The sequence below is a fragment of the Neopelma chrysocephalum genome, unplaced genomic scaffold (genome assembly GCF_003984885.1).
Source record: "Neopelma chrysocephalum unplaced genomic scaffold, ASM398488v2 Primary Assembly neopelma1_97017, whole genome shotgun sequence".
Lineage (NCBI taxonomy): Eukaryota > Metazoa > Chordata > Aves > Passeriformes > Pipridae > Neopelma > Neopelma chrysocephalum.
Window position 1 is genome coordinate 3,057,320 of NW_020925659.1, and position 20,478 is coordinate 3,077,797.

The following is a 20,478-nucleotide window of genomic DNA, read 5'->3' on the forward strand; positions in this document are numbered from 1 at the left end:
TGCCTTGCCACTGATCTTGCCTTGCAGAGACAGTCACTAAAAAATCAGTTTCAGCTCAGTGCCCTGTCAATGGTGTTTCTGTTCCATGTGTTTAAATGATGAACACCCTTATTTAGATCACAGAATCAAAGAGGTTGAAAGAGACCTTTAAGATCATGCAGTCCAACCATCAACCTAGCACTACCACTTTAGCCACTAAATCATATCATCCAGCACCAGACCCAAATGCCTCTTAAACACATCCAGGGGTGGTGACTCCATAACCTTCTTGGACAACCTATCCCAATACCTGACCACCCTAACACTGAAAAACATTATTCTAATATCTAATGTGAATTTCCCCTATCTCAGCTTAAGGACATTTCCTCTAGTCCTCTCACTGCAGGCAAGATAGAAGAGACTGGCCCCCATCTCACTGCCTCCTTTCAGGTAGTTGTAGGGCGATCAAGTGCCCCTGAGCCTCCTCTTCTTGGGACTAAACAAACCTTAGCTCTGTCAGCTCTTCTTAAGACATGGTTTCTGGACTCTTGTCAAGCCTTGTTGCCCTTTGCTGGACAAGTCTTAGCACCTCATTGTCCTTCTTAAAGTGAGAGGCCCAGAAATGAATGCAGTACTCGAGGTGTGGCCTCAACAATGCCAAGTACAGGGGGATGATCACTGCCCTGGTCCTTCTGGCTACAGCTATTCTTGGTACAGGCCAAGATGCCATTGTCCTTCTTGGCCACCTGGGCACACCGCTGGCTGATATGGAGCCAGCTGTCAAGCAGCACCCCCAAGTCCCATCCTCAAGTCCCTGCTTGAGAACAGCTCTCAAGCCACTCCTCCCCAAGCCTGTTGCGCTGCTTGGGATTGCTGCAATCCAAGTGGAGGACCTGGCACTTCACCTTATTCATACCTGCAAAGAACAGCTACAATGGTTATTTCCACTCTGCTGAAGATTTTCACTGTTAATGGACTTTGCTTCGCAAGAATCCTGTGATGTAGAGAAAGTATTATTATCCCCACCTTCAAGACGAGAAATTGCAGCATAAAGAGGCAGTATAGCTTGCCTCAGGTTATACATATAGGATGTGGTAAAACCAGAAACTTAATCCAGCGTTTGAGTGAAGATCAGTCAGCCTAAACCACAAGTTCATTTTCTTTCTCAAGCTCTGTTTCTCAGGAGAAATTATTGGAGAAATTATTCTCCTGAAAAATTATTGGGAGAAGGAACAAAGCAATACTGAAGAAGACACGCTACAAGAAATTCTGTTGAACTTGCACAAAAAATTACGTGTAGTTGAATTGAAATGTTGAAAGTAGGCATATTTACACAGAAAATGTCAGCAGAAACATCATCCTGGTTTTTTAAGTGTCCAAACCAATAAGGTGAACACGATGAAATGTGTTGTTTCAATATTGTATATTTAAGATATATGATGTAAGAACTTCTGGTTTTCGTTGGTCAAATTTCATGCAGGAGCAGGCGAATTGGAGAAACATCACAGAAATCTTTGGCCAAAGCACCTAACACAGTAACGATACCCTGAAGGACTATCCACTTTACAGGTACCATTATACTCCTTTAGAGTCGTGGGATTTTCGTCAAGCACTGTGGTAACACGTGGCTTGAACAATTCCTCTCAAGGAACAAAGCGCCTGCATCCACAGTCATCTGTGTGAGATGGTTCCAGTACAACTTCAGAGTTTCAGGCATCCCCACTGTCACGTGTGTGCCCAAAGGGACGCTGTGTAGCCAGTAGCATAAACCTCTAGGAAGACAACCTTTTCAAACCAGGTCCAGCAGCAGAGTCAGAAGATTCATCTATGTTGTGAAAGCATGTGCCAAACACTTGTCAGAAGGCAGTCATGTGCCAGGCTGCTTCTGGCAGCAATGGTACATATTCTGCCATTGTCACTAATAAAGTACTAATCATGTTGTGCGTGAGAACAAACTGTGTATAGAGCCAGCCATGCTTACAAATAAACTCAATTAAGCCTTCAGTAGATTGAACTGAGTTGGACAAATGTGCTCTGACCAACAGTTTGTGTTCTGCTTCATTACGGTTAGTTCCTCAAAGGCACAGTCATGGTGCTTTCACCACTTTCCAAGTATCTCTCTTGTGTCTTTCTGACTAAAGGCTGACCATTCTTCTGATTTCTTTTCCCAGTGACAGTCTTGCCCATATTACTGTCTATTTTCACTAATTGCTTCTTCCATATCCAAAGCTGGGCAAGAACTTTTTCTTTCAAAAACCTCTTCCTCTCCTGCTGTTCTCAGGGCCTCGTGCCAAAGCATGAAAAAAAAATGGTCAGGCAGAAATAAATCAGTATTTATATGAAGCTCTGATGGTAAACAACATTATTCCCACCTGGTGGGCCAGCATACCAAACACAACAAATAGAAAAAACCATCGTTGCTGGCTTTGATGGTGTCTGTAAAAAAAAAAAAACAGCAAACCAAAACCAAACCAACCAACCAAAAAACACAAAAACCCCCACAAAACCACGAACAAACAAACAAAAAACCAAAACCAAAAAAAGATTGATTATAAAAGGGAAAAATTACCTTATAATTCCGAATTTAATATTATGTTGTTCCCTCCTTTGAATGAACAATACAACGAACGTGTTAGCTGTGACTAAATAATAGTGTGTGGGTATAACACTCATAAACTCCGTGGGATTCCTCTATTTCTACTGTAGCCACATACAAGTCAGTGAAGGTGTGTACCAGCAATTACAAGTGGTAATTGCTACTCACTGAGTTGCGTTAGCTGACCATACCTACATTCCTTACCTGTAGCAACTGTGTACCTTCATACCTTCATTAGGAATCTTTTCATGGAAAGGGCTGTTAAACATCGGAATGTGCTGCCCAGGGAGGTGGTGGAGTCACCACCCCTGGAGGTGTCCAGGAAAAAACTGGGCACGGCACTTAATGCCGTGGTCTAGCTGACAAGGTGGTGACCAGTCAAAGGCTGGACTCAATGATATTGGAGGTCTTTTCCAACCTGAATGATTCCGTGAGTGTGTGGTTCGTGATGGCAGCCTGGGCAAACATGTTTTGTTTTGCAGTTGCCACAGGCAAGGAACCAGGAATACAGCCTGTTCGTGTGGCTCAGCTAACAAGAGGCAACGTGTTATGCTTTGCTCGTTCAGTCAGTTGCAAGGGTCTGTCTATGGCCAATGCAGAAGGGGAGTCCAGTCACAGCCACCCGCTTTAGGAGGAGCTCAGCCCAGTGAGTGGGGGTGGTAGGGGCAGAGAAGAAGGGCTAACTTCTTGCTTGACTTCTTTTATGGTAAAAGAAGAAGCTGGCGGGGATATTCACCTTCCACTGTTTCCTCTAATTGAGTCTTCTCTGTGAACAAAACAGGGTAAGGAAAAGACTTGCTACTTTTTCCAGAAGAGCAGGAGTTTCATCCAGAAGTCCCAGCAAAGTCTCTGAATCTGCATGCATTTTGGATACAAGTCCCTCTATGTGGCCCAATAACTGTCCATGTGGAAGCTGATGCACCATGCCTGCTCCCTGAAGGCCTTGTAGGTGCCGCATGTCTTTTTCTGAATTAGAACCAGAGACCTGAAACACAAACTGAGGTGCTCTTTCACCAAGTAGTGTGAAGCGGATTTACCACTCACCAAGAAAGCATGGAGAGAGAGGAAAAGAATGCGTGCCCTCTTGGCTCAGTAAGTTCTCACTCAACATGTAAAGACCTGAGCAAAGTAGCTCAGAGCTTTTCTGCATAATAAAAAGAAGATCCTTAAACAAAAGAAGCTCACCAAGTGAAAATCCAGTGGGATTTTCTCAGATAATAGTACTGTTTCTATCAGAAAGAAACTTTGCTAAACAGCTGCAGTGATATAGTTGCTTCACAGTGAGCCTGCAACGAAATATCTGCATGATACCTTCATTCATTGCCCTTTTTCTCTGACAGAAATGAAACTCCACAAACAATAGCATTTTTTATACTGGCAGGAAACCTGCTGATAATTAGGATTCTAATATGTTTTCTGTAGCTTCCCTTAGTTTTTATTCTGGCTTTGGAAATTGGTAGTTGTTTAACATGCATCTATATTTTCTCTCTCACCCTCTGGCTGTCTGGACTGTTTAGGTTGCATATTTCTGTGATGTTCGTGCTATGTTTGCACATTGCCCAGTATTAAGCAACTCCCAATTTGTTTGGCTTCTCTGCTTGCTATTGTGATACAAATAGTAAATAATTCCACACTTTTAAAGTTCATTATTATTTCAGAAGCTCTAGGGCTTTACTTCGGTTTCCTTTTTATGAAAATGTAGTTTTATTTGTTATACCAGGGACTGGGGGCATTCCACTAGGCACGGTAAAAAGCTTGCTTTGCATTTTACAGGCCTTGCAACATGCTACTACGAAAAACCAGGTAGAATGGTCTGGGAATGGGAAGAAACACCTTGGAATCCTTTTTGTGGCATCTAATTTTCCTTACCACTGCTGTTAATATTGCTAGGTGCTTTGCTAGTGGCACGGAGAGTTTTACAGACTTATCTCATCCGTGCTGCTACCTAGGTTCAAGTATTTTCCCAGGAAGCTTTTATTTGTCAGGGAAAAAGTCCTCTGAAGTCAACAGGAGCTGTGGATAAGTGGCTTACTAGACCTCTGAACCACTTACCATCATCCCTCCTAGCATCCAGGCAGCACTTTGAAAGCTGACATGGCTCTCTTGTTTTTGATCTTTCAGTTAATTTTCTTGTTACATTTTCTTCTTTTTTAATTACCATTTCCATGACGGATTTATACGTATTGTTTTTTTGAAAGCAACCACAGCAGCCCCGTTCTGAACTGCAAACCAGGTGTACTCACATTCTAAATGCAGTCCCTGCAATAGAACCAGTTCAGTGTAGCTGAGGATTAATGACAAGAGGGCAAGTCTTCATCTAATAAGAATATAAATCTCCATTTCTTTTAAAGTAATCTCCATTGCTTTAAGCAGCTCAAACCCATTTTGCCCCTATCACCAGAATAAAAGGAACACTGAAAAGAAAACCAGCATTCCTAATACTTACAGAATAACTCTGTTTCTGACTTTTAAAAAATACAGTAGGATGCTGTATCCAGTGTCAGGGGTATTTTGTGCTTCTAAGGTGAATTCTGTCATATCCATTAAATGTCCTCTAGTTCCTAAACCCAGGGAAATGACCTTAAAACTCAAATGACTTAGTGGAAGACATGCCATTGTCTTCAGTGATACCAGTTTTTCACCTTGTAAAAAAATTCAGCTTCCTAACACAGCGCTGTGTGGGTTTGGGTCTTTATTTTTTTTTATACCAGGGGCTTCCATGTTCTGCTCCATCTTATGAAATACAGTGTAACTTTTGCTTTGATTTGTTTTGGTTTTGTTTTTGTTTTTTTTTTAATCCTATGACCTTTATTGTAGCTAGTTAAATTTAATTATTTAATTTTAAGCAACTGTTTATTCTGTTCAGAATCTTATACAGCTGATGAGTAGGTAGTATTAAAAGCCTGTTTGCAGCAGTATTTGGCTGGGCCATCAACCATTCCATTAAGATGCTTTCCTTGTTTATGTAACTGGCAGTAAGTTGCATCAACTCATATGTTGTTGGTATTTTTGATCTCTTGACAAACTGCTGGATTAATTCAGAATTGCTTTCAGTCCCAGGCCACCATAGACTGACAACATTTGGTTTTAACTGGACATTTTTATTCATGAGAAAACAACAACCACCCCAAGCATCTGAGCAGTGACTCTATGCCCAGAAACATTGGCTCTTCGAACCTGCAGCTGGGATTTCGGACAGTGTTGAGTACAGGTGGTGTATTTCGTGTCCAATAGTACTGATCAAAAGAGGTGGGGCTTACAGCAGAACTAGTTGATGTGCTAGAAAAAACACGCTGAACTTTTCCTAGAACAGGAATCCCGCTAACTGCAAGCAGAGTCGGGGGTGTTTCAGAAAGCTCTCCAATCGATCCAGAGGCAGGATATACACGAAGTTGCCTCAAAAATTAAGCTCAGATGCTATTCACACCCCGGAAAATGTGTGTGTGAGGTTACATAGGTTTTTTATCACTGTGCCATCAGCCTCACTGATTCATTCTCGGGAAAGGTGCAGTTCTGCACGTCCAGTTACGCTGCCAGACAGAGAGAATTTGCCACAACAGGGCATGGGTGTCTGCACAGGCCAGCACCCAAACACCTGCCCTTTTATTGCTGAACTGGACAAGTCCACTGATGTAGCAAATAACACTGACAATGGTGTAGGAGAATGTTTTCGTGAGATGGAGATGGATGTTAGCATCCATTCTGAAGGCTGGTCTCAGATTTGCAGAGGGAAGAGATATCTCAATCTGTGCCAAAACTACAAAAGAGAAGGACAAATGTATGCATGTAGGTTGAAATAAGATGGACTATCAACAAGAGAACAGTATGAAGTTCCATGAAGTCCCATATATTCTAGTTTCTTAGAGTTTCTATTCTGTGATTGATTCCCTGCTGTCTCATAAAAAAGTCAGATGACTAAAGTTTTTCTTGCAGTGGAGACATTCACAAATTCTCTACTGTGGGATTTCTCCACAGACTAATAAACATTCTGTTGTTTTCCATCTCCTGGACAGTATTTCTCTTATCTCTTGGGCTAACTCTTTTACTCAAGCTTGTAGGGACTTACAAAACTGGGACTTTATCTTTTTACAATAAACATATAGACAGGCCCAGCATGTACAATTTGAACTAAAATAAGAAGAGCTTTACTTATGCAGGCACAAAAAAGAAAAAAAACAAAACAAAAAAATTTCAAGAAAAAACAAAACAAAACAACAACAACAACCCCCCCAAAAAGCTCTACCACAAAACTAAGAAGAGAGAGCAAATAGAGTAACAGGCAAATACCTGTAAAAAAAATCTCTGTTTTTCACATGTATATATTTTGGAGAATTGACCTAGAAAATGGGTCTACCCAACTGACATGATGAAAATCATAACTGCCACAGGCAGCCAGAATAGATTTTTTTTCCAGCTTTATGCCTTTAACAATATATGATGGCAATAAGATCTGCCAGCAAATCACACTGCAATCCAAATATTATTTGAAACTCTATTTCCTCACTATCTTGAGTGACTGCCTTTTCTCCCCTGTGGCACAAAATTGAGAAGGCAGCATTTATTCAACTATTTTGTTTCCCTTTACTAGTCTACAGTTAATTTAGTTCCTTTCCTCAGGAAACCATGCAAAGATAGGAAGATTTTCTCAGATATAACTGCTGAGCTCTCTGCAGCAATAATTCTGTATAATGTATCAGAGCATCAGGATATTTAACCTGAATTGAATACAATCCTACTATATTGAAAGACAAAAGCATGTACAAATATATTTCTAAAATAAGGGGATTTAATGCCTTGGAAATTGTGCTTAAAAAAAAAAAAGAAAAGTTCACCTGTTTGAACGAGTTGGTAAGCTGCAAACTAAAATATAATCAATCACAGCTTTCTGAGAAGTGTTAGAAGAAGTGGGTTTCAGAAATGCAGAAGTATGAACCCTGAGTGGAAGCAGCTGTGTCTTTGGGGTTTTACCTGGCAGCACGTGCAGTGCAGTGGGGTGGTACTGGTGTAAAGAGGGTGCAGTGGCTCTTACATCAGGTCTCCACTCAGTGAGACAAGACTTTAGATATTCTTTAATATGGTAACAAACACTTTGAACAGCACTGAAAGTAGTTTTAATCGGCATTTATTGCTCTGTGCTGTATTGCACATATTCCTGGAACCTCCTTATTTTTGGTTTGTTTTTTTTTTTGGTGAGACATCAATGGCAGCACAGCAGGAGGTGATTGCAGTGCAGAGAAACATCTTCCCCCACAGTCACTCAGAGAAATCTCGGGCCATTCAGAATTCACCACTTGTACCCAAGCCCTACCTCCACCTTGTTATGGAACTGCTTGAAGAAAAGTAACCAAACGGCCACATTAATCCGTAACAACTAAGTGAAAAAACCTGCAGGAATGCACACTTGATTTTCCCCTTTAAATAGAAGCATTCACATCCTGCTAACTGGCAATCTTAGTAGAGTTGGGTGGACTGTGAGTAATTGCAAAGAAAAAATAGGCACTGCATGATAAGACTGGGTGGACAAACTTGAAAACACTCTAGGCCTCAAATCAATAGTATGTGTAATTCAGGTTCAAAATCAGGAGCCAGATCTGGGAGGTGCCTCAGATATTGAACCCCCACTGAAATTTACAGCAACTTCAGCAATTAAACTTCTCCTATTAAAAAGCAATAGGACTTTTATTGTGTCTGAGTAGATTTCAGCCATTCATTCCAGTACAGTTCATTCTGTAAACAAAGCACACCAGTGTAGGCAACATTCATAAGCAAAGCAAGTATTCCACCAGAACAGGTTCAGCAGTTTTAACAGTCTACCCTTTGCTAAATAATACAATTGATACTTTCCTAACATCCCAAAAATAGTCCAAACAAGCTGTTGATGAATTGGTTTTAACTTTGAAAATCCCTGACAAAGAGACGGATTACAGTCTGTGTAAGTAAACAAAACCAAAACCAACAAAACAAAAAATGTTTTTAAAGAAGAGCTATAGTGAAAATGTGGAGGATAGCAGTAGGGAACAACTATATAAAATTATCTACCTGTTTATATATTTAGGAAAACATTCCAAGGATTTTAGTGCTGAATACCTCACTGAAACTGTAAAGGGTCTTTTCTGCAAACAACGCACAGCTGAGCTGTACTTGGCAACAATACCCAAAAAGGACTGTGTCCTGGAGGATATAAGGATGTATAATTTTGAAAAGTCAGTATATACTTAAGTGCCTTGTGTCCACCATCTGACTGCTTCCCTTCTCGTTCCTTTATTTTTAGACCTGTTGGCCCAAATGCACATTTGGAAACAAGTTAACCACCACTTGTTGCACCAAGACCACATGAAGCCTACCTGCGTGACTACACCAGAACCAGCTGAGACATCCTGATTGTTAAGACATTGCATTGCCCTGCCTGGGCAGCAAGGAATTCAAAACATGGAAGAGTGTCACACAGGCTGTTGTTATGGGCTTTATTGGGTAGAGGAGGTGTCGGGGGTTGACAGAGAACCTGTCAGCAGCCTGGCACTTATCGACGAAGCAGTCGATGTTGACCAGATCAAAGTGTACCCCTGGAGTGGACTGAAAGAGAGGACTGAGGCCCTGATCCTGACAATATACTGATGCATCCTGAAGAAACTGTCCCGTGGGAACAGAGAACACTGTCTCATGAGAACAGGAACATCGTCTCATGAGAACAGAGACCTGTTTTGAACGAGAGTGGTTGGGAAGAACATCAATATGAGAGAAAAATAAGAGCAGGTGCTCGGGACTGTTGTGGGAACCTCACAGGGCTGTTTTGAGAAAGAGCAAAGTTGTTATGAGAAAGTAGAGTTTAGAAAATGCACCTATTTGCTGTAAGAATTCTGCTGTGTGAGTTTGAACTGTCCTATCCGTGTGGATTACGTGTGTTCAAAAACTGTACTTAAAGGGACTGCTAAGCAGCCCCGGTGTGCTGTCTTCTTCCTGGAAATAAACTTTGTTGGAACCTTTTTTATGTCGCACGGCCGTTCCTACCACGACAAGGAGGGTGTGTAGGACACCAAAAGCAAGGGAGTTGTGTGTGGAGGGCTGGAAATTGCATTCTGCTTCATGACTCCCCTCCAGCTTTTAGAGTTTTGTCAGCATCTGGTTATACACAGTAGTTTGATTTTGAGGCCCTGTCCCCATGGCACTTCAAGTGCTGATAGCCAGACCTGGCCCTAAACCAAAATGCTGCCGGAAAAAATCAGTACAATTCACCCATGCAACGTGAGATCGTGTTTAAAAGCTATTTAAATCCTCTCAAGCACCAAGCTTTTGTTTAAAGGTGCTTTTTAACCTGCATGCTGCCAGTGCTGGGGCAACTTCAGCAACGTGGAGAACAAGTGGGAACAACGGCAAAGACACGCTGCTGGCAACGAACGCTGCTCAAACCTGTTCCACATAGCTGCCAGGGCTCTCCCTGTAACGCTACACCGGCAGATTCACACCACTCAGGAAATGCTGGAAGTTTTTGACAGAATATTTTTTAGCCTCTAGCAAAAGTTTGCAGACTACAAAGGGTAGGACACTTTATAAGCCCCCATTTGAAGGGGCAAGCTGAATTTAATATCTAGGCACATGTTAGTGGGTGCTTAAACAAAAAAAATGTGCTAACTCATTTGGGTCACAGGACAGATTTGGAGGGTGTTCTTCCAAGTCTTTTTGCCCAACTAATTCTAGATTTGGAAAAATTGCCTGGGAGATGAAATTCTTTACCTATCTCCTGCTCGACTTCCTCAAGAACGAAGATGTACTTATGATGACATAATCTGACCAAAGAAAATAAAATAAATAATAATGCAAAGATATATCCTAGAGGCCTGTTTCTGTTCCTAGTGAAATCAGTTTAACAGTTCCTACTAACTTCAGTGGGAACTGGATTAAACCTATTTAGATTTACAGGAACTTTAATAGGAAAATAGTTGTCTACCTTGGGCAAAATGAGAAGGAGGAACTTTGAAAGTATCAAATGGGATGTGCCACAAAGTGTACTTACCCCACAGTGAAGACAGTGTTTATTTGTCCCATATTAATGTTATAAAAAACTCACAAGAGTAAAATTTCAGTTCAAATTTTGTAATTACTGATGTGTATTTGTCTGAACCAGTTTCTCTGGCTTTTCTGTCCATTTGGAGTTCACCCCTGCATATATATTTTATAAGTACAACAAACTGAATCTACAGAAGTAGGAAATAGTTATGAATTCATTTCTCAAGGTAGTCAACTGCTTTGAAAATAGGGAGAAGAAACAGGCTGAAAATGTAGTGGAAGGTCAGGATATTAAATATGATTACTTTTAGTTTTGTTGTTGTTTACTATTCATCTTGGGCCAGCTTCCAAAAGCCTCACTATGTCATATTTAAAATCAAAAAAAGACATTTCTCACATATGTGGAAATCACAGAATCACAGAATCGATTAGGCTGGAAAAGACCTCTGAGATCATTGAGTCCAACCTGTGTCCAACCACCATTCCAGGATGATGGCATTAAGTACCACTTCCAATCTTTCCTTAAACACCTTCAGGGATGGTGACTCCACCATCTCCCTGGCAGTCCATTCCAATGCCTAATCTCCCTTTCTGTTAGGAAATTCTGCCTAATGTCTAACCTAAACCTCCCCTGCCACATCTTAAGACTATGCCCTCTTGTCCTGTTGCTGGTTGCCTGGGACAAGAGTCTGACCCCTACCCAGCTACAACATTCTTTCAGATTGTAGATCCTGCCTTGAGGAGCTCACAGTCAGGATGAAGAAGAAAATGGAACAAGTAAAACTAAGAAACAATTGTGAAGGAGGAGGTGAGAATGGTTAAATGGCCAGCCAGGTGACCTTGTGTCATGGTTTAAGCCCAGGTAGAAATTAAGCATCACACAGCTGCTTGCTCACTCCCCCACCAATGAATTGAGAAGAGAATCAGAAGGGTACAGGGACAGAAAACCCATGGGTTAAGATAAAGGCAGTTAAATAGGGAAAGCAAAAGCTGTGCACACAAGCAAAGCAAAACAAGGAATGATGCTCCCCATGTGCAGGTGGGTGTTCAGCCACCTCCAGGAGAGCAGGGCCCCATTACGTGTAATGGTGACTTGGGAAGACAAACACCATCACTGCAAATGTCCCTCTCTTCCTCCTTCTTCCCCCCACTTTATATACTGAGCAGGATGTCATATAGTCTGGAATATCCCTTCGGTCAGTTTGGGGTCACCTGTCCTGGCTGTGTCTCCTCCCAGCCTTTCATGTACTCCCAAATTCCTCACCAGTGTGGCAAATAGGTAAAGCAGGAAAGACCTTGGCCTGTAACACAAATCCAAAACACAGCCCCATATCAGGCACTGCGAAGAAAATGAACTCTACCCCAGCCAAAGCCAACACACCTTGGTACCAGCCTGACAGTTTCAGGCTACCCACAAAAAGGCAAATCTTTCTGCCCAGGTTTCTATCAAAATGGTTGCTTTCAACCCAATTTGATGCTGAAAAAAAAATGCCTTTGCTGGTGCTCAATTCATACAGAACTGTAATACAAAAGAAAGAAAAACTAATAAAATTGGGCCACAGGCATATTTTCTGGCAGTTGTTTTGTTTTTTTTTTTTGATGGGGGGATTTTTGTGTGTGTGTGTGTGTGTGTGCGCGTGCAGTGTTTTGCTTTGTTTTGTTTTTTCCCCTAATTGTCTCTTTTGCTTACAATAATTTTTCCTTTCAAGTACTGTGGATTCAGGAATTTCCGATTAATTCACACCTACATTTGTCTTCCAAAACCTCCACAATATGTGTAGTGTAAACCTTGGGTCCTCTGAATTGAATACTTTGCTTTACTGCACTGCTGCTGCTGCATCATGCTACTTACTCATGTAGCAACTGTCTTTCTGAACTATTCCAGGTTTACAGTAAGCACATCACACAGCAGACTGTAGCAACCCATAGACAGAACTTGGCTGGAGTGTGCTGGGCTTTTAGTCTTTCCTAAACAGCCCTGACACAATGTGTACTCTATTATAATGCTGAAGTATGGATTTACATACGTAACTTTGTCATCAGAGTTTGAAAGCAACTTCCAGCCTGGCTCAGAACTCAGGGCCATTGGCTTCCCAGCCTATACTCAGGACATCACTGCAGTCCTGTTCTGCAGATAAGATATTTATCTATTTTCTATTTTCACATTTGAAAAAGACAGGTAGGGCTGGATCCTCATTTGGCAATACAAAAAAAGAAAACCGCATTCATATACATGTTTAAGTTTCAGATAAACCTACTGTGACACAGAGATCTCAAAACATAGAAGTGCCCTAAAAGTTAACTTAGGCCGCCTGAATTCACTGATGTACAAAAAAAGATGTAAATTGAACAGCTGTGCATAGAATATTTCACTTCAATATTGTTCCAAAAAATGAGACTGTCAGACCCTGGCCATACAAGGACTGTTTGACTGTTGTACTTATATTCTCTACAGAGAATTAATAAATATTGAGATCAAATACTCGTGCATGCATGCATGGTTGACAGAGAGAAGGAACCAGTTCAGTGAGGCTCCAACAACCATAAACTCTGTGAGGGCATAAAGAATGGAGAAGTGCCTTTCAAACTTAGTCAGTGTTGTGTACTAGCAAGAGCACATTTGCAAATAACAGTGTGTAAACTAATCATAAAATTAACCTCTGAAAACTGCCTGTAGCAGAGCAAGTGGTTCATCAAAAAACATCCCCATTGTTCTTCTTTATTCCCTTTTGCATCAGTGGTTCTGCTGCGATTTTTACTGTATTTTTGAGTCCTTGCCAATGCTGCTATCTGGAGAAAAAACAACTGAAGCAATTTCAGCTATTGCTGTCTTTATATGGCCACAATATGCTAATACTGCAAGGCTGTTAATCCCGCAAGCTGACTTTTTCTCATTTCATGCTTCTATTATCCCAGATAAAATAATTATTGCAGAAGATGTTGTGCACAGCTCTATAATTTCCAGTAAGGCTGGCAGCAAGTGCTATAGAAAGCTGTGTTCTTAGCTGCTGCTTCTCCTACATGTCTTTTCCAGTTGTCACTTGGCTCTGCTGTCAGTGGTGAAGTGGGTTCACAATCATGAACAGTCATAGACCTCCTGCAACAACACAGAAGTGAAAGAAAGAGAGCTACTGACAGGGATGAATGAAAGTACCCATGGAAGAAGGGCTCCTTCTTCAGCATCCTCTTCAGCACGGGAATAATCTCCTTGGCTTGTGCTTTTGACTAGGCTAAACTGAATGAACATCCACTCTTTGATGATGCAAAAGGTCCCTGGTCTGTTAGCCAGAAAAAGGGAATAAAACACAAATTCACTAACTGTTTTGAAACACACATTTTGGTGAACAGACAAAATGCACTGCAAGCAGTCCTCTGTGATTCAGACCTGCACACAAACTCAGGAAGACTGTATAGTACTTTGCCTGTTTGGATCTCAGGAGACTTCTACAGAATTTAGCTTTGCTTTTTATTTTTTCCATGAAAATATAATTGCAATGAGTCTAATATGTTACTAAGGCCCTAGCCCTTCACACATCCACGTCAAACCTCACACAGACAAGTTGTCTCATTCATTTAGCATGTCTGAAAATTCAAAGCTACTCATGTCTGACACTGCCTGTCACAGTGCTCTACCTTGTGCTGCTTGCATTCACCAAATGCCTGTTCTGAAGGCGAGTGCAAGTAGCCCAGCAGTCAAACACTACCTACATGACCTGGCAGTCTGCTCCCAGAGCTGCAATTTCACCTAACACATGACCTGTGGATAATGCTGGAATGGCAATCTGCCTCACAAGCTAAAAAGGTGTGTTCTTCTTCTTTATCCCCTTGCAGGAGAACAGTCAAGTTTGCCTTCAGCAAGGCTGTTCACAAAGTTGCATGCACATTGAAGTTCTGCTGTGCATGGAGAAGAAAATATGAAATGCTGATGCTGCTCTAAGTTGTTTCACTTCTCTGTCTGATAGAAGAATTCAGATGTAGAGTTTAGGTTTTTACTATTGTTAAAAGCTTCAGCATGAGGAGGAAATCAAGTTTGGAAATAAGTGGTGTTCATTCTATTCAGAATTGAACTGGTGAACATAAAAGGAGGCTCAGAATTTTGTACATGTTTTAGGTCTTAAAATGCCTTGTTGCTAGCCAGAAACTTTTATTATGCAAAGAAATACTTTTCCTGCCTCATGTAATCTGATGTAGTTTATTAACAGTCTAAGTTTAACAAAGCTATTTTTATTTTCGGGAAGTCATGGTTTATATGATTTAAACATGAATGCATGGAAGACAGCCCTGGGGAAACTAAGCCCATATCTGGAAATGAAGCAGAGGATCCCTTGTGCCACTTGTTAATTTAACAAAGTCTGTTTGCAGAAGCCAGAACTAGCAGTGTTCATGATCCCAGCTTACTGAACATTGTACTTTTCTCAGCAGTAAACATCCTCCTCTGTTTTATTAGTGTTTTTAGCCTTATTCTCATAGCTTACCACTTTTTATAGCTCTTCTTTCCTGTAATTGAAATTCAGTATTGCTGTTATGCAAAAAAAAAAAGCAACTGTGAATAATGAGATGCCTTCCAAAGTGAGAGTCAGTCAGATCAAGGTCATGAGATTGAGTCTTCCTGAAGTACATTCTCAGCTCTGCCACCAGCTTTATCTAAGACTTTCAATAAACCACTTAACCTCCCTGCATCTGTTTCTTCACTTGTAGAATGAGAAGGGCAATACTTTCCAAGCCCTGGGGATTTAATCTATTAAAATTCTCAGGCTCTTTTTTTTTGGTGTATCTTGAAAATGAACATAATTTTTGGAATATATACTATTTGACTCCCAATTTGAATATTTTCTGGAGTTGAGAAACATATGGAGGGTTTGGGCAAAGTGGAGAATGGTGCCAAGAAGAGGTACTTTATTAGCATTTATTACCACCAACTTCCATATATGGAGGAAGTTGTTACTTCCTTTAATGGGCTTATTTCATTACACTGCCCACATACTTGCTTTGCATCAAGGATACCTTCCTGGCAACATTGATTACGAATCAGTTAATTTCTGACAACTATTCTGACTACAGCTTTTAGAAAGCCATGAAATATCTGCTCAGATAATTTTAAATAGAAGTGTAGGCTGCGAGGGCTGCCGGAGAGGGTAGAACTAATGTTCATTTATTTTCCCTCAAAAATGAAGATTTAACTTTTCCTGTAGCTGTACCAGTTTAGCAAAAATTCCATAAAGACTACTAGTATCTTATTGGACTTGTAGCCAGCTTGCAACTGAAACAAAAAGACAAACAAATAAAAAAACCAAACCCCCCAAAATAAACAAATAAAAAACCCTCCAAAGCCTCACAACCAAAAAAAAAAAAGAAAACCCCAAAACCCCAAACCAAAAACAAAAACAAAAAAGAGAGATTCAATTAATGAGAATCACATCCACCAAGGAAACACAGAGGCATAAATTGTCTGCGGCTCCTTATGACGTTTACAACCCAAAAGAGAGATTTGTTATGAAACAGATCAGCAGCTGTTTTTTCCAGGCACTCTCTTATCCCCCAGAGACTCAGCACTGTGCTGATCCTGAGTGAGGGTATATTTTCAGTGTCACCCTGAGCTGATCTTAGGCCATGCTGCTGTTAAAAGAAGCAATTGCCCTCCTCTGCGACATCCAGCTGCTCAAGCTTGCCATGTGTCCACGTGGTTGCAGGGGTCCTTCAGCCACGGGACATATCAACCTTCTGTCTTGCTGAAGGTCAGTGTTTCTTCCTTGAAGAATCACAGAACCATAGAACTAGCTGGGTTGGAAAAGACCTCCGAGATCATCAAGTCCAACCCTTGATCCAACCCTGCTGTGGTTCCCAGACCCTGGCACTGATGCCACATCCAGTCTCACCTTAAACACCTCCAGGGATGGAGAATCAACCCCCTCCCTGGGCAGCCCATTCCAATGGCTGATCACCCTCTCTGTAAAAAATTTTTTTCTAATGTCTAGCCTAACCCCCCCCCTGGCAGAACTTAAGACCGTGCCCTCTTGTCCTACTGCTGGTTCCTGGGAAAAGAGACCAACCCTCACCTGGCTACACCCTCCTGTCAGGGAGTTGGAGAGAGTGACGAGGTCTCCCCTGAGCCTCCTCTTCTCCAGACTGAGCAACCCCAGCTCCCTCAGCCTCTCCTCACAGCACTTGTGCTCCAGTCCCTTCCCCAGCCTTGTTGCTCTTCTCTGGACCTGCTCCAGCCCCTCAATGTCCTTCCTGAACTGAGGGGCCCAGAACTGGACACAGCACTCCAGGGGTGGCCTCACCAGCACTGAGTCCAGGGCAAGAATCATTTCCCTGCTCCTGCTGCCGCACTGTTCCTGAGCCAGGCCAGGATCCATTGGCCTTCTTGGCCACCTGGGCACACTCTGGCTCCAAGGCATTCAACCAGATCAACAAACTTACCTGACTTGTCAAGCAATTCCTAATTTTGATAGGAAAGAGAACATGTACCTGGGAGCAAGGCATAGTCACCCTTCTCAGTGGCAACTCTATCATAGAGCAGTTTTCACCCAGCAATGATGCTATCCTAAGAAAGTGTCTTGAACACATCCTGCTCCACCAGAACCACCAGGGTTTGTCTTCAGTGCTCCCTCGTGTAACTTCCACCAGCGTTATACATTTGTCAAAAGGCAGCTTCACCAAACACAGCCTGGCAGTGTCAGCACCTGCTAAGCCAACTTCAAACACAGCCATCACACTTACCTGAGAAACCTGCATGTAGCAGCAGGAACCCTTTGGGTCTGTTCTTTCACCCCTGCAGGGGCACTGGCCCTACACAGCTCAGGTAAGGTCTAGCTTGTGCTGTGGAGCAAGAAACACACAGACACACAGTTCAGACCCTGAGCTGAGCTCCACACTTACAGAGGCAGCTACAGAGTGTCAGAGCCTCATGGTCTAAGTCTCACCTGATGGCTCAGGACATTCAAGAATTACATATATATAAATAAGCAAGAACACACAGAGCATGTACCATAATCTAAGCATTTTATTAATGACATAATCATAATTTTCAGAGCTTCTTTTAGGACAAGTTGAAGGCAAACAGATCATGTTTTTTCCTTTTATCTACATTGCAGAAGCATACAGCATCAAACAGTACACACAACAACTATTAAATTGATGTATAAACTTATAGCAATTTTTTTGTATAATCTTTGCTATCCTGTTGTGGGCACAAGCAAATTCTCCTCAGCTCTCTCATGGATAGTGTATGTCTGCCGAATGATTATTGCTCAGAAAGTATTTTTGATGTGAAATATTTATTTTTGTAGTGCCACAGTGACGCTGTATGTAATCCATCAGGGAATTGCAGCATTGCACCATATCTCACGGGATCAACTTTAATGAGTGATTTCTAATAAAAAATACTGCTGTGAGAAGCAGAAAAATTGGAACAGTTTTTGGTCCCTGCAGATGTATTCTTCAGCTCCCAGATTCCCTATTCCAGATACAAAGCCCTAAAAATACTACTGTTTCACTGCAAAAAAACACTTGGAAGTAACCTTATCAAGCCTAATATATGACAAGATGACAATACTGCTGTTATCAAGACATTTTATGTGTAAGATGTGTTGGTGAGTGCATACACAAACATGCAAATCACATACAAAGGTACCAGTCTCCTCATGTAAGGGGGCAGGGTTCTAAAACTGGGCATTACAAGATGAATAAGACAAGGTATAGTTATTTGTACAAGAATAACAGGGATGTGACCTCAAGCACTGAAGGCCCATGAGAAGTATGAGCAGGACCTTTCTCCCCTGACAGTATTGTTACATCCATATCAGATACACACTGTGAAAAAAGGACTTGACCTCCACAACATTACCCCAAATCCCAGACCCTTGCCTTTCCTCCAGGCCTTTTGTCCCGATCTTAGATCTGTGGACATGTCATGGGAAGGCCAGGTAAAGAAGAAAAGGCAGGTGTTTTCTTCTCACCAAACTAACAAAAAAAACCCCATGTCATTTCACACAGCTTCCTCTTCAGGGACAAATTAGTTTAAAGGTGAGAAATGAGAACTGCCTCTGCTGATATGTCTCCACACAGAGAAGGCTGTCCAGGTGCATGAGCAGGTCCTGGAGTGCATGCTGAAAGGAAGGGTTTTAGAGTGCCTTACCCCTGTACCCCGGAGGGCCAAGCTCTTGATTCCACTACTAAGGATGAGATACTCCCCCCTAAGGAAACTCTGCAATGCCACCAGACCTTTTCCTTTCTCCTAGTCCCCTTTCACAGGTCTGCTTGCGGCCAGCTATGAGCAGGTGCTGTTCTGCTTCTTTGGCTGCTGGTGTTGCATGTTCTATTCCAGTTTAAGAAGTGTCCTCTTTGTTGTGGTCAAGTCCACAGCTGCTGATCACTCTTACTCACTTCTACCATGGACCAGCTCTCTCACCCCACCCCTTTATCCTGACCTTATGCAGGGTACTCAGGTGAATAGCAGTGCAACGTCTGGTTACTCTCTACAGCCGCTGTATTAAGTGCACACTCTGCTGCTTGTGTGCTGTGGATGCAAATGTGCTCCTGACACTGCTAAGTTTTACTGTGGTCCTGTTCCTACAGCTAAATGCAGAAGACAAAAAGAGATACACAGTCATTCTGAAATGCAACTGTGGTGCCACAGTGGTGGCTCTCTGGCTAGCTTTCTCTGCCTATGGGAACTGTAACCTCCTCTAGCCCTTTCTGCTGACAGTGTCTATTTTTTACCCTCAGCTGCCGCTTGTGCACGGGCCATTAATGCACTGTGGACACACAGCCAACATTCATCCCCTCACTTAGCCAGACATCTGGCAGCTCAGTGGCATCTGACCTCTCCTTTGCTCTGAACCAGGCAGCGTGGGCAGCTTTCATTACACTCCCTGGTGCCTCTGTGTTACCACACAGATGGACCCTCCAGACCCTGACGTGGGTACCTCACTCCTGCCTCGACCTCAGATGTTTTTTTACAGAGAGTTTATGTAAAGGAATCAACAGCTAATTTCATGAAGGGAGGAAGGGTGGGAAGTTATTACTATGACAACAATTTTGTGCTTGCGGGGATAATGCTTTGTACATAGGAACTTCAAAGCAGGACAAGAGTGATAAGAAACAGATCTCAATCAGATATTAATTTCCTGTTTTCTATTCAAAACAGTCCTATGTCAGTAGTTCTATCCTAGTGCCGTATTTCTATCCTAGCTAGGCCAGGGATACTTTATCCTAAACACTACCCATTGCTATAATCAGAATACGAGGAAATAACAACACACAAAATATTTTTCCCTACGGAAAATTTTAAGACCTGCTCTCTTTCTGCTGTTCTGGTGACCAAACTGTCAGTATAAATTCCCACAATCTACTGCCATGATTACTAAAACTTCTTTCCCTTTGGCTCCCCACTGCTATTGCACAAAGCAGATGTTAAAAATGTGCAGCTTGGCTGTAAACTTGACCCTGTCAATCCTCTTCATTATGTGTAGCTCAGGGCTGGTGTTCTGACCTCCCAGGCAAGTGGGAACCAGCTCCCTCCCAGGAATTCAGCCTCTGCTTCATCTCACCCTCCACACTGCTAGGCTGCTACCAACACATCATGGTTTTCTCCTCTTGAAGGTGCCCCTGGTCTCTTTTTGACTATCTACAGCTTTTTTATTCCTGAAAATGTCTCCTTAGTTCCCATTTCTATTCCATACCTCTGTCTCAGTTTATTTGTCTCTGTTATGATATGATAGATACATACATGCCGTAAAATAAAACTTTGTGATGTTAGGCTGAGCAGATAGGTCAAGTTTTTGTTGTATCCAGCACCGTTTCTACCTTTGCTGCACTACTTCTTAAACAAATTTATAACCTCTTCCTTGCGTTCCAAGCCATCCCCTCCCCTTCAGCATTTGCTTTTACTACTG